Genomic DNA, 9,890 nt, shown 5'->3' with positions numbered 1-9,890 from the left:
AGTTATTAATTTTTATTTTTAAAGAGATTTAAGGGTACTACTAAGTGCCTACTAACCATCATATCATGTTCCTTTCTTCAGTAAGCATAATGTTATAGATATGAAATAAAATTCTTCTGAAGTCATTTTTATATTTTGTAACTATTTACAAGGAGACCCAATTCATTTGTAAAAAACTATCTAGTTATTACTAAAACATAAAGGGGCTTTTAATTTTTTATGATTTTAACAATTAAAAAAATATCAAAATAAAAGATTTGTAGTGTAGTAAATTATATCCCCTTATAATTTCATGGTCTATTTGGGACCCAATTTTAGTGTGTTTTTTTCCTAGATCCTTTTAAGCATGTTTGAGCACTATCCTGAACTATAACTTAACTATTAATCACATAATTTGACTATCATCAAAATATTTAAATTAGGATCATGTTTGGGAGACAAAATTGAGGACATGCACATTATACCAAGTCCAAATATTATTTTTTTAAGTTATTATTCTAATTGAAATCATTTTGATCATTATGTAGTATATTATAGAAGGTTCCTTCTAAGGAAGAATAACTTTGTGAGCAATTTTTTTTAATTTCAATGTCATATGTTGCAAGTGAAATAATTTTGAACATATTGAAAGACATTGTAGAACTATTTTTTTCAAGTCTTACACTATATTAAAAATATTGTCTCATTACTTATTAGAAAAATGAGTCTATAAAAGATATGGAAAAGAAAAGAAATTAATAGAAATCGAAAAGATAAAAACATTTACTCATACCACATTACATGTACAAGTTTAGAAGGATGGAGGATCAAGTCGCCAAGGCTATAATTATTCATTCATTTTAGAATAATATAAAATTAGAGAAGTAAGGATTGACAAGACTGTTATGGAAAGATGCAACATAGAAATTGGTGACCTCGATGAGATCAAGGAAATATAATACCTTTAGGGACATAACGATGAAAGATTGCTGGAGTAGGAAAAGGTAAAGTATAACCATAGATTTGAGTATTTTACGGACAAGATGAGAGAGATTTATATCTCGTTTTAACTCAAGCTGAAGTAAAAATTTAGGGGGAGTGTTGGCTCCCTACTACAAGAGGACATGTTTCTCTTGTGATGAAGTATAGAACGTAATAGTGTATGAATTTTATATAAGAGAGTTGGAAATAAATTATCAAAGAAAGGATAAGGTAACCCTTTTCAATTCATGTCAAAAGGGGATATAAAAAGCTAAAATTATTTAGAAAGAATAGTTAGATAGAGAGTGAAGTGTTAATTATAGGGGAGGCATTTTGTTGGTTTTCTATCAATGAGACTGAATGATATTGTTGAACATAGTGTCTCCATTGATGTCAAAGAGATAATATTATGTTAGAGTAATTGAGAATAATAAAGGATAGAGTCTTTTAATGTTGTATAGATATCTTGTGGAATGTTAATGTTATCATCATGTATAGGTATTAGTTATTGTTGATTATTTTTTATATTTGTGAAGGTATGGAATGTCTATAATAGGTTATTGAGGTCTATTACCTAGAGATAGTTGTTAAACAGTATGTTGCATTGTCATGGTTTTGAGTACCATATTATACTATAGTAATTTATTAAGATTTATAGTTTGCAAGATAAGGCTATACATTAATATGAATATTCTAATGTTCTTGTGGATTTGATCAAGAAGATAGAAAGATAGAAATGATTGAGTGCATAATATGTTATCTTGTTGACTTTATAGATGTTGATGGATACACTAGAGTAAGGTAACATGCACCAGCTAGAGCCTAAGGCATGCAAATTTAGTCAGAGACTACTTAAGTTTGTGTTAGGTAAGAAATAGCCTAATATTACTCCCTATTGTGCATATATAATAAACATCAGTTGAGTTCATGTTCCCTAACACATGTATTGGAATAAATATATAATATTAATTTGTTCAATTCCAATGTGAATGTATTGTCAAACATTCGTATAAGTTATGCAATATATATACTCAATAAAGAGAGTTATATATGTAACAAAATGTGAAAAATAAAATTCTTATCTTATACACACTGTGAAAGTATTTATATGTAGAAAAGTATAGACAAGTGATGAATTCTTATTTTGGAAGGTCCACATAAAATATTTCTTGTAATTTATGTATCTTATTTGTAATTAGTTTTGGTACCTCATATATTGAGTTCATTCTTTGAACTATTTATATTAGGGAATTGGTGTCTCCTAGAGGTTGACATTGCTATGGGTTAGAGCCTGCAAAATATTGGATGGTATTAATTATGTTTTGAGGCTTGATTTGGGTTGTAGATACAAGCATCTAGTCGTAGTCATTGATTAACCTATAATAACATGTATTAACAACATGATCTTTTTTTTGCACTACATGAATCACCCAACATAACTCAACTTGTTGATCAGTAGAATTATTGCTATCTCTATGGACCCCTAGTATAACACAAATATTCTAATTGATAGATCATATATCCCCCTCTTGTCATAATAGTTTGTGCTCTTAACTCTTTTACAATTGCATTCTAATATTGGAACTAGAGTGGTTGAAACAACCTATACATTGAGGTCTCTTCACTTAGTTGACTTGGAGCCTTTTGTTTTCTATATTACCAACATTATTTTTGTGTATATTGCCTTGAATATTGTGTGTTAATTTGATATGTGTAGCATCGGAATTAGGAATCATCAAAAGACAAGTAGATCAATCAAAACACAAGACATGATAACTCAATCAAAAGAACACTCATTGAAATGAACCTAATTCCAAGCACACTCAATAGAGATATGAAAACAAAGCATTCAAAATGAAAGATTATGCAAACCAAATGCAGAATTGAATGCTCCTTCCATGCGGCTCCATTGTTGTTCTTTCCTCTTCAATGGATTTGTGGATCTCGCCTACAAGTGCACATACAATTGAAAGCAAGATTGATGAAAAGCTCAAGAGTACTAGAAGCGTAAGTTCGGTAGTTTGATTAAGGATTCAAATTCGAAGGATTAGGTTTGATTGAAAATCATCCAATTTATAGAAAAATTGGATAAGTGACAAGATTGGCATGATGCAATTCAAATGGAAATTGCAAATCAACATGACAAAATATGACAAATTATGCACTTTCCATGCACAATTTGATTGATTGATAATTGATGACAAATTATGACACATTCTATGTCAAAAATTGATTGATTATCAATTATGACAATTTCATGACAAATTGAAATGTCATTCCCATAGAATTAGGAGATGAAATAGGAGGGAAAAGAAATTAGAAATTTAGAAAATTAGAAAATTGAAATTGATGACAAATTAGGAATTAGAAATTGATGGAAATTAGAAATTAGTGAATTAATCAATAATTTTTCATTTATTAATTAATTCACTCACAAAGAGGAATAATTAGCCAATTAAATGAATATTTAATTGTAATGAGAAAACTTAGGATTAATAAATAATTTAGTAATCCTAGAGGAAGAAATGACAAATTAGGTTAAATGAATAAATCATAAAACCCTAGAAGACGAATTAGAAATGCGAAAATGACAATTAGGTCATGATTGAAGATAACTAATGTCATGATTTTGAATTGATAAATGACCAATGCAATAAATGATTTTGATTGATAAATGCGCCAATTGACGAGGAACAATGACAAATTGATCCAAATTGACATAATTAAGACAAACAACGATTGATGACAAATTGGTCGCAAAATGACAAGATCGTCAAGAGGACAAGGATCGATGATAAAATGGATTGCAAGACGACAAGATTGAAAATGACCACGATCAATGACAAATTGATCATAAGATGACAAGATTGAAGGATTGATGATAAATCGACAAGATTGGTAAACCGATCGCCAGATGATAAGATTGAAAAGAGGACAAAACCCTAATTAGGATTGACAATGTCCAAAATGATAAGATTGATGATAAGATTGATAAGAGAGCAACGATTGATGACAAATCGATTGCCAGATTGACAGGAAGACAAAACCCTAATTAGGATTGACGATGTCCAAAATGATGACAAATTAGCATGCACATTGATGCAACAAGATAAGTTCGATCAAAATCATGATTGGATAGTGTTGTCGACAAGACCAAATTCGAGGACAAGATGACTGAAGAATGTAGAAGAATGACTCGATGTTCATAAATGATAAAGACCAAGTGTGAATCATAGGAGAAATGTTAATGCGATGCAAAAACCTAAAATGAGGCAATGTGCAAATGTTAAAGTATGACCTCGCAAGTGTTGACCATTTTTGGGTGTCTACAATATGATCTTAAGCTTGGTGGGTTGCACATCCCTCAACTTGTTATAATCCTTTCCCTAGTATATCTTGATCTCAACTTCTCCATGTTTATTAGTGTAAGTTCATAATCATATTAAAATGGGGGATAAATATAGTGTAGTAAATTGTACCCCTTTTACAATTTCACACTCTATTTGCACCCTTACTTTAGTGTGTCATTTTTAAGATCATTTTAAGACAACAACCCTATTCTACTATATAATTCAATTATCAAAACTGTAATTAAAATCTTTTCAAATGCACAAATTAAGAACTAATTTAAAATCACAAACCTTGAAACTCAAGGTTTTTTTTAAAGGTCCTATTATGGTTGGACCAAGGTGCCCATCACACCCATCCCACTAAAAATTCTGAAAAAATGTATCCTATTGTTGGTCCTCATAATTTGAATTTTGGTCTCAATTTTTGTACTTGACCATTTTATGTTGTCTTAAACTCAAAATACCTTTTGAACCACATATAAAGAACATAATATATCATTGATATATTCTAAGACAATCTTATATTTTCACTTGGAGGAATTTACATTCAAAAGAGGAGATGAATCCTAAATGAGACAAGGACTGAATACTGAGTGGATTGGATTGATTTGGGTTTTCCTCTTTTGTAAGTTTATTTATTAAAATAAGTAGAATGCTGAAATTGAAGACAAAATAAGAGGAAACTGTGAGCTACAAAATTGGGATTTTTTTTGTGTGGATCTAAGTAATATGAGCTAATTCAGAACTGCACCTATGTCTGTATCTCTGTATCTGAATCTTATTTCCATAAGTATAGGCATGCACCTATGTCTTACACACAAAAGGAAAGAGAAATCTATTGGGAATAGAGGTTTTCCTAATTCAAACCCCAGTTGAGGAATCAACCTTGAATGAAATAGTGCATATACTAAAATAAATAATGGAAAGGTATACCTTAGAGCTGCAATGATTGATGATGATAATTTTCTTCTTGAATGTAATCACATATCTATGAAATGGCATGAACATGACAAACCCTAACACACACACATGTCTGTAAATGAATGATGTAATGTTCCTCCAATGAAGAATATGTATCCTTGAAAAATGTTTGATGAAGAATGCTTGAATGCTTGATGTAGTATCCTTGCCTTCTCCAGCTTGCTTTCCTATATGCTCCTTATGCTTTTTATTATGCTATATCAAAATGAGAGGGGAAGACCTCCTTATATACTTGTTTGCAATCAAGCATTCTAATTTCCTGACATGGGCCGACATGAGGAATTGTTTTCTCACTCAAATTTGAGATAGGTCCTACGAGCCAAAATAGGTCCCAATTAGGGAGGACCAAGGCATGATACCTTTGTCCTACCCCAAATTGGGTTTGGAACAAGGGGTATTCAAGGTGTAGGATGAAAAATGAAGCTTGATTGCATGGGGGAGGTACAAATAGGTCCCGATCAAGCATGGGGATGAGACCGCTAAGGTGAGGGCCCCAAATGCAGTCAAAATTACAAGGGGTGCAATTTTAGGATGCTACATTTTGCCTCCACTTTAGCCATAGTATGAGCTTATGCAAATACTCATGGTAAAGTAGAAGAAAGAGACATGAAGAAGATGAGGAATGTAGAGCAAAATCACAAGGAGTATAGGATATCACTAATTTTGAGGAACTAAGCCCCCATTCTTAGGATCTTAACTCAATCAAACATATGCAAGGGCACACAAAACAAGGAAAAAACAAAAAAGGCAAGCCAAGAAAAAAAGACAAACAAGGGAAAAAGACATAACAGAAGTTAAGAACCAAAAATAATACCTCAATCAACTAGCTAAAGAGACCTCGACATCAAAACATCTCAACAACTAATATCATTCTGGAAAAAACTGTTATCTCATGAACATAAACGATTACATAAAAGAGAAAAGAAAGCATCATCAATGAACTATCTATAGAAAAATTATGAGTTCATGAGAGGAATAAGAGAGAGCATGAATACACTCTAGATGTGTTTATCCAGGTGATCCATGTGGGAAAATACATGGAAAACTCACAAAACCCTAGCCTAACAATAACAAAGATCTACCATTACATATGAAGATTACCTAAGACAATTCAAATCAACAAAATCACAAAGATTATACCATCACATGTCCACTAGGGTTTGAATCTCCATTCTTCCTATCTCCATTGATCTTGCTTGATATATTTTCTCTCAGATTTTATGTGTGCACAAGAGCTCAACAAAGAACGAAAATGTGGTTGCAAATAGGCTTGATTGCATATGAAAGTTTGAATGTATAGTTGTGCTTAAAATGTTTAGGAGAATTGATAATGAAAGAAGCATCCTCTTATATAGAAAAGTCTGTAGGAAATGGAGGGATAATATTAAGAGGTGTAAGAGATAAATGGTCGGCTAGGATTAAAAGGTAGGTAGAGGAAATAATAAAATAAGGAGAGGGTAGGTAGTGTAGGAATTAAGAGATGAATGACATGTGTCATAGGTAGAAAAGGCTAATGAATTAATTAAATAAATAAAGATTCATTTAATTAATAGAGGAACTGGGATTAATTAGATAAATAAAAATATTTATTTGATTTGGAAAGGGATAATTTAAATAAATAAATGTATTTATTTAAGTGACGAAAAGGCTAGAAGAGGATAAATGAATTAATTAAATAAATAAATATTTATTTAATTAATAAAAGACTTAAGATTAAATAGTTAAATAAATAAAAATATTTATTTAATTAGATAGGACAATTTTTGTGTCTACATATATATATCGATCCAAAGGATCCAGTTGGCCCAAAAAAGGATCAAAACTCGAACAATAAGTCCTAACGTGCAAAATGAAAAGGTTGGCATTTGCCAAGAGATTCCTTCAGAAAATCCAAAGGATGAAATTTAGAAGGTCAGCCACACACTAAGAAACATTAAGATCAACATCCAAGGCTCTGCAAACCTCAAAATGGGTTCTGATAGATCACCTGAATAGGTCTCAGGCAACCGGTAACAAGAAACTTTCATGGAAATCGATAGCGATATCTTGTCAGAAAGTAGTCCAAAAGAGATACGGTTTGAAAGAAAGAAAGATGACCAAGTCTTCAAGTAGAATCCAACTGCACAGGATCTAGCGAGCCAAATTCGAGACACACAGAGAGGACAACTGAAACTGCAAACAAAACAAAAAAATAGGAAAAGAAAAAGATTTTTGTTGACTAAAGATTGTTGTGAACCGGGGATGCTCCTATATCGAATATCTAGGGTTAATAAAAAAGTGAGCCTCTCACTTTTCTAGGCTTAGACAGAAACCAAGCCGATCTACCTATCCCTAAGAAATCCAAGATCAATCTTCAACTGGTCTGCTCTTCCACTTCACAAGATATTCTTTGTATTGACCGTTCCGAGTACTATGCCTAATCCTACTATCCAAAATCTATTCAATCTGATATGGTTCTTTCTGAGGCAATTGTTTCTCAAGGTTTGCAACATTGTCCTCACTGAATTTTGGTTCATGGTACTCACGAATATCTTCAATGTTGAATATAGGTGAAATACTTAGACTATCTGGTAGCTCCACTTCATATGCATTTCCAAAACTGAAATTTCTCAAAATCTTACAGGGTCCAAACTTGTTCATCTGCAACTTATTCTAAGTTCCAATCAGGAATCTCTTTTTTCTCAAGTATACCATCACTTCATCGCCAACTTAAAATTCCTTATGTCACCTTTTCTCATTTTCCTTCTCCATATATTTGCTATTCATGTCCTCCAAATGTTGTTTAGCCTGAATATGCAATGCTGTCGAGTGATCTACAAATTCCTCTGCTTCTAAACTCTTTCGGTCTTCACTGCTAATGTCTCTCAATTCTTTTGTTCCTCTAGGATGCAATCCAGTAACAATCTCAAAGGTTATTTTTCGGTACTTCTATTCACTAAATTTTTATAGGCAAGATCTACTTGTGTGAGTATAAAATCCCAACTTCTGGTTTTATCTCTCACTAAACATCTCAACAAGTTTCCTAAACTTTGGTTAACTACTTCTATCTATCCATCAGTCTATAAATGAAAGTTAGAAATGAACTTCAAATCTATCTTCATCTTCTTCCAAATTGTTCTCCAAAAATAGCCAACAAACTTAGTGTCAATTTTTGAAACTATGCTCTTAGGTAATCCATGCAATCTTACCACTTCCTTGAAAAATAGGTTTTCTACATGCAATGTATCTGATGTCTTCTTACAAGCTATGAATGAGCCATCTTTGAAAATGTATCCACTACCACAAATATAGAATCATTTCCTCTTGGTTTCTTAGGAAATCCAAGTACAAAATCCATGCTTATATCCTCCCAAGGTCTTACCGATACCATCAAAGGTTTATACAATCTCACATTCTAACTACTACCTTTTGCAACTTGAAAAACTCTACAACTCTGCACATATCTCTTAACATCCTTATGAATTTGGGGCCAAAAGTACTACTCACTCACAAATGCAATTGTTTTATCAATGCCAAAATGTCTAGCTAAACATCCACTATGCTTCTCTTTGATTAGGTTCTCTCTCATGGAACTCTTAGGTATGCACAATTGAAATACCTCGAATAACATCCCATCCTGAATGAAATAATCCAACTATTTTCTTCTATCAACCATAGCCAGTTCTCTACATGCTATCCAAGGTTCTGTAAAATCTGGGTCTTCATCATACAAGGTCTTCAAATCTTCAAAAATCTAATACTATCACTCTCATCTCTGTCAGCAAATTCCTTCTCCTACTTAATGCATCAACAACTTTGTTAGATTTCCCACTTCTATGCTTCAACAAAAAGGTGTAACTCTGCAAGAACTCTACTCATCTCATATGTCTCTGATTCAACTTACTCTAACTATTAAAATATTGCAAAGCTTGATGATCTGTATATAATACAAACTCCTTAAGCAACAAATAATGTCTCCATTTCTTCAAGGGTTGAACTATGACATGAAATTCTTGATCATACACTAAATATCTCTTCCGGGCATCATTCAATTTCTCACTGAAATATGCTATTGCTCTTCCTTCTTGACTCAAAACTGCTCCTATTGTTGTTCCACTTTCATCACAATCCACTTGAAATGCCTTATTGAAATCTGGTAAAGCCAACATAGGTTGCTTAGTCACTTTTGCTTCAACAATTCAAAACTTTTGTTTGCTCCAGTGGTCCACTTGAATTCCTTCCGATCTCCCCCCATGGTCTCAATCATAGGGTAACAAACTAAACTAAAATTTTTGATAAACTTCCAGTAAAAGCTAGCCAATCCATGAAATAATCTTACCTCTCCAATTATTTTAGGTGTAGGCCACTGAACAATGGATTTAACTTTCTAAGGGTCCATCTTCAAACCATTCTTAGATATCACAAAGCCCAAATAGATTGACTCATCCTTCATGAAAGCACACTTCTTGATATTGATCAATAACTTTTCTTCTCTCAACCTCTACTAAACTTGTCTTATTGCAACAAATGCTCCTCTTTTGTCTTACTGAAAATCAAAATGTCATCCAAATACACAATAACAAACTTACCAAATAATTTCTTCAATGCCTCATTCATCAG

The sequence above is a fragment of the Cryptomeria japonica genome, chromosome 3, assembly GCF_030272615.1.
Source record: "Cryptomeria japonica chromosome 3, Sugi_1.0, whole genome shotgun sequence".
Taxonomy (NCBI): Eukaryota; Viridiplantae; Streptophyta; class Pinopsida; order Cupressales; family Cupressaceae; genus Cryptomeria; species Cryptomeria japonica.
Note: the sequence above shows the minus strand (reverse complement) of the source record.